Raw genomic sequence first — 9157 nt, 5'->3', positions numbered from 1 at the left:
CACTGCAACCTCCGCCTCCTGGGTTCAGGCAATTCTCCTGCCTCAGCCTCCTGAGTAGCTGGGACTACAGGCACGCGCCACCATGCCCAGCTAATTTTTTGTAGTTTTAGTAGAGACGGGGTTTCACCATGTTGACCAGGATGGTCTCGATCTCTTGACCTTGTGATCCACCCGCCTCGGCCTCCCAAAGTGCTGGGATTACAGGCTTGAGCCACCGCGCCCGGCCTGGATATAGTTGTCTTAACCAGAGAAAATACAGGATCACATTCAGAAGATTTTACATGTACAGGTCTCAGAGAATGAGCCAGTAGCTTTCTGTAACTTCAACATTTAATAGCTGCTCGCTTTCCTTTGAATAGCTTGACCTGAGATGGGGAAGCCTGGTTTTTGGGGCCACATGGTAGCAATCTGTGTGGTCAGCAGATGTTGTATTTTATATTAAGTCATATGCAAAGGAGCAGGATTCACTGGATAACCATCTGATGAGCAGGTTCCTCAGTGGCTGGACAGTGGAGTTGGGCCTTAGTAAGGCCCAGCCTTGAGACGTAGCCCAGACAGGGAGATTTTGAGGAGAGTCTTATGGGGCTGTTGTCCAGATCATCACTTCCTGCAGTTAATTAGAAAGGGAGCAGTAGGTGTAATGTTAAAGGTCATTAAGGAGCAAATGACTAATTTGCCAGGCACAGTGGCTCCCTCCTGTAATAAACCCCAGCACTTTGGGAAGCCCACACTGGTAGGTTGCTTGAGTTCAGGAGTTTGAGACCAGCCTGGGCCATGTGGCAAAACCCCATCTCTACAAAAAAATACAAAAATTAGCTGGGTATGGTGGTGCTTGCCCAGTTACTCAGAAGGCTGAGGTGGGAGGATCCTTTGGCCCCAGGAAGTCAAGGCTGCTGTAAGCCAAGATCACACCACTGCACTCTAGCCTGGGCAACAGTGAGACCCTGCCTCAAAAAAAATGTCCTGATGACATGTCCCCAAGGTGGTTGGGACACAGCTTGGTTTGTAAATATATGTAAAAGCTATGGCTTGTCAATATATGTAAAAACTATATTCATTTCATCCAGAAAGGCTGGACAACTTGAAGCAGGTGGGGGCTTCCAAGTCACAGGTAGGTGAGAGACCAATGGTTGCATTTTTCTGAGTTTCTGACAGGCCTTTCTGAAGGAGGCAATCAGAATCGGCATCTATCTTAGTGAACAGAGGGATGACTGAGTAGAATGGGAGGCAGGTCTGCCCCAAGCAGTTTCCAGTTTCAATTTTCTTTTTACCTTATTGATTTTGGGGGCCCCAAAATATTTTCCTTTCACATTTTCCCCTTTTAAAAAAAATCTTTTGGAGAAAGCATTTTAGAAGACAATGAGTCTCTGGTCTCAGGTTTCATCTGATCTCTCGTGGCTAGGGTGATTTATTCCTAGATGCGTGGGTCCTCAAAGTTCACTTTTAGCAGGTTGTGAGGTCTCACATCCTATGAAGAGAAAATAGTGGGGAGGAAAAGAGAAAAAACAGCAACAATCAAAAGAAGAATCCTGGAAAAATCGATATAAACCACATTACTCTGAAGTCCATACGTAAGTAGCAGGCATGAAACTTGCTTATGTATTTAAATAGGTTGCTGTTATTTTTCTTCTGAAGTTTATTTTGTCTAGCTTTTGTTTGCAGAACTTTAAGAATGCACAGCTTAGTTTTCCATGATTCTACATTAGGAAAAATGGGAAAAAAAGGAGAAAAATAATTGAAAACATTATTTTGGAGACTAGTAGCCAAGAAAAATTAGAATTTGGTCCAAACTGTAGAAAATAATATAAATTGAAAAACATTAGGCAAGACTAAAATCTAACACTAGGTATACTATAGCTTTTGCAACACAATTTTTCTCTCTCCAATTTACTATTTTTGCTAAAGACAAATCATGGTAGGACTAGTTTGCTTTATTATATGTTGGAAATAGATGCTCAGTGCCGCAAAGAAAAATTAGCACTGAGACAAAGGATCTTTACTCAATGCAATTTTTACTCCCTGGGCTGCAGGAAGGGTACCCTCACTAGCCATCTTGCCACAAGAGTACAAAGAAAAAAGGAAAACGCACAAATTTATCCCTTATGCATTTGGGGTCATCCTTACTGCTGTGTCTGATTTCTGTTGGCTGGAGCCAGACTTCAGAGACTAAACTAAAACCTGATTGGCTAACAACTTAAAACTTTTTAAACAGGTAAAAGCAATGGAGAGCTGGGACATGCCTGTGAGCACATCCAGTACAGATATTTTGGTTAAAGTGCAAGGTTAAAGAACATAGAATGCTCTACGTGCCTGTAAGCACAGTATCTCTAACAGCTACACAGGATGGGGCTTAACAAAGTTATCAGCACACTTATTCTTTAACAAGAAAGGAAACTTTAAAAAGAAACTTTTCTACTTCCCACGTTATACTTGGCCTAATTATTTGTAAACAGTACAGCAAGAATAATTATTGTTTACATAGGCTTTTTTTTTTTTGAGACAGAGTCTTGCTCTGTTACCAGGCAGGAGTGCAGTGGTGCCATCTCACTGCAACCTCCGCCTCCCGGGTTCACGTGATTCTCTTGCCTCAGCCTCCAGAGTAACTGGGGCTACAGGCGTGTGCCACCATGCCCAGCTAATTTTTGTATTTTTAGTAGAGGGGTTTCACAATGTTGGCCAGGATGGTCTCAATCTTTTGACCTTGTGATCCCCTCGCCTTGGCCTCCCAAAGCGCTGGGATTATAGGCATGAACCACGGCACCTGGCCTATATGAGCTTTTAAATGTGCTTTGATGGAATATTATTCCACAGGAGTGTGAAAGGAAAATATCTTGGGTCCCTAAAAATCACTAAGGAAACTTCAAGCTGGAAACTGCTTAGAACAAACCTGCCTCCCAGTCTAATCAAAGTCACCCCTCTGCTCACTGAGATAGATTCGTCTTTGGAAAGGATAATCAGAAGCTCCAAAGCATGTAACCATTTGTGTATCACCTATCTGTCCTGGGAGCTCCCTCCCGGCTTTGAGTCTTCCTGCTTTTGTTTCAAGTTGCCTGCCTTTCCAGACAGAACCAAGGTATTTCTTGTGGGGGATCAGTCTGAGTGGCAGGAGAAACTATAGGGAAAGGGCACAAATCTTCTGAAAGGCTGGAGTGTTTTTCCAGAGCCCCGGGAGAATAGATGAAGGTAGCTGTCCTATAACCCTAAGGCCGGGGGTAAGGAGTGGGTAGAAGGGAGTGTAGGGGAATTTATCTTAAACAGGCTTGTTTACTTGTATTAACCAGGAACTGATGACTTTTGATCATCCCAGCGGGTGACTTTCCCTGAAAGGGGAACAATAAATGTTAATTACCTACAGGTTGTGTTTGCTCCAGGTTTTTGGTATTGTGCCTGCACTGAATAAAAGGAAGCAGCTCCAACTTCCCTGGGCTGCTCTCTGGCCACTAGAGCCAGGCAGTCACCTAGCTGCTCTCACACTGCATACCTGTGTCTAAGTACTCATTTGATCCGTTGGCCAGGACCTGTGGGACAGACCCAGCAAGTTTTACATATATTGATTGATGTTTCATGTCTCTCTAAAATGTATAAAACCAAGCTGTGCCCTGACCACCTGGGGCACATGCTATCAGGATGTCCCGAGGCTGTGTCACAGGAACATGTCCTCAACTTTGGTAAAATAAACATTCTAAATTAACTGAGACCTGTCTGGGTGTGGTGGCTCACACCTGTAATCCCGGCACCTTGGGAGGCTGAGGAAGGCGGATCACCTGAGATCAGGAATTTAAGACTAGCCTGGCTAACATAGTGAAACCCTGTTTCTACTAAAAATACAAAAATTAGCTGGGCACGTTGGTGCACACCTGTAGTCCCAGGTACTTGGGAGGCTGAGGCAGGAGAATAACTTGAACCTGGGAGATGGAGGTTGCAGTGAGCCAAGATCATGCCATTGCACTCCAGCCTGGGTGACAGAGCAAGACTCCCTCTATCAATAAACAAACAAACCAAACTGAGACCTGTCTCAGATTTTCTGGAACCTGTCTCAGATTTTTGGGGTTCACAGGAGAAATCTTAGATAAGACTTTTTTAAAGCTGAACTCAGCCATGGATTTGTGCCATCAAATACCTATGAGTTGGGTGATCCTCTCCTCTTGAGGTTCCAAGATAAACTTGGGGCTCTTGGACCTGTCAGAAAGTGACATTCTTTACCTACCACAGGTCAAGAGCCCTGTACAGGGACTGTGTGGACAAAGGCATAAGACCAGTTTCCCAAGGAAAACGAGTCCTTAAAGGAAAGCACACTATTCAAGTTAAAGCTTTGGTAAAATAACCAGTTTCTCCTGTGTCCTGTTACAAATGAAAACAGATTCTTTTTTTTTTTTTGAGACGGAGTTTTGCTCTTGTTACCCAGGCTAGAGTGCAATGGTGCGATCTCGGCTCACCGCAACCTCCATCTCCTGGGTTCAGGCAATTCTCCTGCCTCAGCCTCCTGAGTAGCTGGGATTACAGGCACGTGCCACCATGCACAGCTAATGTTTTGTATTTTTAGTAGAGACGGGGTTTCACCATGTTGACCAGGATGGTCTTGATCTCTTGACCTCGTGATCCACCCTCCTCGGCCTCCCAAAGTGCTGGGATTACAGGCTTGAGCCACCGCGCCCGGCCCGAAAACAGATTCTTATCGTACTTAAGCAAATAATCATATTACCATAAGTTAAGAATACTCACAGATAGTTTCCAAATTGTGGAGAAATCAGGTAGACAGAAACAAATATGCTCCAAATTTTGTTCATAGGAATAAATTGTTAAAAGCTGTCAATAGCTCAAAAGAAAAATTTCAAGACTCTGAAAAACAAAACAAAGGATTAGTAATGTTTAAAGCAAAAGTTAAAAAGATTAGTCCTTTTTTTTTTTTTTTTTAGAGGGAGTCTTCCTACTCTGTCGCCCAAGCTAGAATGCAGTGGTACGATCTTGGCTCACTGCAACCTCCACCTCCCTGGTTCAAGCCTCCCAAGTAGCTGGGATTACAGGTGTCCACCACCATGCCCAGCTAATTTTTGTATTTTTTTAGTAGAGATGGGGTTTTGCCATGTTGGCCAGGCTGGTCTTGAACTCCTGACCTCAGGTAATCTGCCCACCTCCGCCTCCCAAGGTGCTGGGATTACAGGCATGAGCCACCAGGCCTGGCCTACTTTAGTCTTCTATCAGTTCAGTTTATGCAGTTAATTCCTGTTCTGCCTAATATGAACGAACATTTTAGCTCTCCATGAGAGTCCTGAAAGGTTTTTTTCTCTATTCTAATGTCATAATCTCCAAAGTTATCAGAAATCTCCATTTAAGAACACCTGTTAGCTGATTATAGAACCAGCATCTAAAAAGGACCAAAAAAAGACAATTGTCCATGGATGACAATAAGTTTTAGGGCAGTCATAGTTAAAGACACAACTGACAAGGAAATTTGTTACCTCTGTGGCATACAATAATTTAACATAACAATTATAACTGATAATGTACATGAAGTTATAGCAGAATTACAGGAGTGTCCCATAATTTTGGAACACAGGCTAATGCACTTTTCAGCCTTAGCCCACCTGCACCCAGGTGAATAAACAGCCATGTTGCTCACACACACACACACACACACACACACACACACACTCTCAAATTTTGGAACACATACCAATAACTTATTTATACAAATTTAGCCCAAAGAAAATCAAACATGATTTCATGTTTGACAATGCTTCCCATATAATTTTTGTATCAAATAAGCCAAATTATAACTTTTTTTCAACTTTAGGGAGTCTAATATCTTAAAGGATTAATCAGGTCAGAAAAAGACATAATTTATAATTTGATTTTGGAATGTTTGTCAAATATCAAAGGTTTAAAACACTTTATATCACAAAATAGGATCACAGGTTATTATAAAATAACCAAAGTGATAAGGATTTAAAAAAGAAAAGGTGAAAATCCTTTGAGAGAGGGGACCTAATTTTCCAAACAATAAGCTCTAATAAAAACAGCATGAAGCCAATTACATTTGTTTTTCAAAATTTAATACACAATGTATAAAATGTTAATCTTGACCATAAAATATAGCTTTCATAAGCCTTTTATAACTTTTATTAAGGTGTCAGTTAATGCTTTTAGAAAACCTTGTTAATCTGACACAGGGGCCCATATACTGGTCTTACATCAGTGTGCCTTTAACATTAATGATTAATTTATAGAGAAACTGAACTTAATTTATCTTTCAAAATCAGCCTTACAGTCTCATGCACCTTACTCTTCTGCAACAATCCCTGGGCCTTGAGGAGGTGAATAGCTTTAATTTATGGCCCTGTGTCTTGCAGTTTATTTTGACTTGGCATCTTCTACTGGGCCTGACGATGAGGCTTTAATTGCTGCCAGTATTTAAGATTTAGCAGGACTTGGTGTCCTTTCTAGACTCATGAGTCAAAGCCCTGTAATGCAATGTCACAAGGACTTTAAAAGCACATACAGGAAGATATATGTATGCAATAAACTTAATTAAAATTTTTTTTATCTCAGTTTTTATTCCTATGCAAACCAAACTTTATAATAATATGACAAGTTGCTGGGCGCGGTGGCTCACGCCTGTAATCCCAGCACTTTGGGAGGCTGAGGTGGGTGGATCACCTGAGGTCAGGAGTTCGAGACCAGCCAGACCAATATGGTGAAACCCCATCTTATAAAAAAAAAAAAAAAAAAAAAAAAAGTTGATCACATAAGAGATTTTGCTTTTTTAAAAAAAATAAATTCTCTTATTATGACATACCGACCATTCATGACATGATTGGACTTTCTGTTTCGTCCTGAACACCCCCCCTTTTTAAACAACTAGCCATTTTATTTTAGGACTAAATTTACCATATAAGATTCTTTTTCATATAAAATTGTTTCTCTTTAAGCTTCCTTGACCAAAAAAAAAAAAAAAAAAAAAAAAACCCTCTTTATTTTTATAACATTCTTTTTCTTTTACCTTGTTTTACACATAACCATTAAATAAACTTTGGTTTTATTTTTGAGACCGAGTCTCACTCTGTTATCCAAGGGCTGGCGTGCAGTGGTGCAATCTTGGCTCACTGCAACTGCCACCTTCTGGGTTCAAGTGATTCTCCTGCATCAGCCTCCCAAGTAGCTGGGATTACAGGCATGCACCACCACACCTGGATAATTTTTGTATTTTTAGTACAGATGGGGTTTCAGCAGGCTGACGAGGCTGGTATCAAACTCCTGACCTCAGGTGATCTGCCCACCTTGTCCTCCAAAGTGCTAGGATTACAGGCATGCACCACCACACCTGGCCTAAACTTTGAATTAGATAAAATTTGTCTACTTTTCATAAAAAGGACACACTTTTTTTTTTTTTTTTAGCAAGAATGTTTTTCTACAATATATATTTATTGGAAAATACCTAAATAATGAAATACCTATTCTTTAATTTAATATAACTTTAGATTCTAAATTACGACAAATTTGTTTACAAGTATTTATCCCATTACATTTACCTATTTTGTTTACCAATATTATTTATGAAAACTGCAATAGTTACCATTTAAAGTTATAAAACTGCCATTGCAAAATTAAATCTGAGACTGTGAAAATATATGACCTGACTCCATCTTGCTTCTAACCTCCAAGCTGTTATCATCGCTCATTCCTGGACTTTGGGAATAACGTAATTTATAGTGTGGCTTTGAAACAAAGATGATAAAGTCCTTTCCCAAAACAAACTTCCTTATGCTTGTGGACTAGACTGCCTAAAGCCACAGGATTAGAAGTTATGGTAATCTTACTAAATTCAAGATGGAGCTATTTTCATTAAACCAATATTAATGTCTTATGTATCAAAAATTACACAAGCAAAGATCATTCTCTTTTGGGGTGGGTTTATAGTTTTCTAACTCCAATGCTAAATTTTTACACCTTATATAGTATTTGGCAGGGGTAAGAATGAAACTGCTTAATTAACAAATGTAAACAAAAATGTATGCTGGCAATTCTTAAGACATTTCTAATATCGCTTTACCAATAATTTCAAAGCTAACTTATTTATTAAAGATTGTACTTAAGTTACAAAAACTTGAAAAAGCATTTGACTAGTCTTTTCTCATTTCCTTATAAAGTATTTGATTTAAATGCTTTTATTTTTCTTTAAGCCAATTAATTAGAGCCCTTTTATATATTTTCAGTAGTGGGCCGGGCGCGGTGGCTCACGCCTGTAATCCCAGCACTTTGGGAGGCCGAGGCGGGTGGATCACGAGGTCAAGAGATCGAGACCATCCTGGTCAACACGGTGAAACCCTGTCTCTACTAAAAATACAAAAAATTAGCTGGGCATGGTGGCGCATGCCTGTAATCCCAGCTACTCAGGAGGCTGAGGCAGGAGAATTGCCTGAACCCAGGAGGCGGAGGTTGCGGTGAGCCGAGATCGCGCCATTGCACTCCAGCCTGGGTAACAAGAGCGAAACTCCATCTCAAAAAATAAATAAATAAATAAATAAATAAATAAATAAATAAATATTTTTAGTAGTGAAACATTTTGAACACAACACAAATACATAGAATGTATTAGGCATGCCCATAGAAGTATATCTCCTAGAGTCCTAAAAAAACCTTTTTTGCTCCCTATTTTAGATTTTCAGATCCTTGACAACCTGTTTCACAACCCTAGGCAGTTGTCACTAAATAGCCTTAAATTTGTTTATTGAAGGAAACAATTCTAAAAAGAAAACCAAACAAACAAAAACGGAAACAACTCAGGTTGTTTAGATAGCTAAATTTACATCATAAAATACGAAGAGAATGTCTGGTGAGCTGAGGGAAATTAAAACGGATTTATTTGTCAACTGAACACAAATTACAGAAACTTATCATCAGATTGTATAAGGAGACCAATTTTGTTTAGATAGGGACTACCTATTTTTTTTTAAACTGGATCTCTGAGCTCTGGGCAGAGCCCACACTGAATCCTGGCTCTCCAAAAAGAAAGAATTATTATGAGGCTAGACCATGTGATGCTTTTACAGTGCACTTAATTTTTTTTTAAACAAACACATGTCTAAGTGTCTAAATTACGTTCCTCCTTAACCCAAGAGTAGCAATAAATATTTTAGTCAAACAATCAGGTGAAAGA

The sequence above is a fragment of the Sapajus apella genome, unplaced genomic scaffold (assembly GCF_009761245.1).
Source record: "Sapajus apella isolate SASKATOON/1434 unplaced genomic scaffold, GSC_monkey_1.0 scaffold69, whole genome shotgun sequence".
Lineage (NCBI taxonomy): Eukaryota > Metazoa > Chordata > Mammalia > Primates > Cebidae > Sapajus > Sapajus apella.
This window is presented reverse-complemented; position numbering follows the sequence as displayed.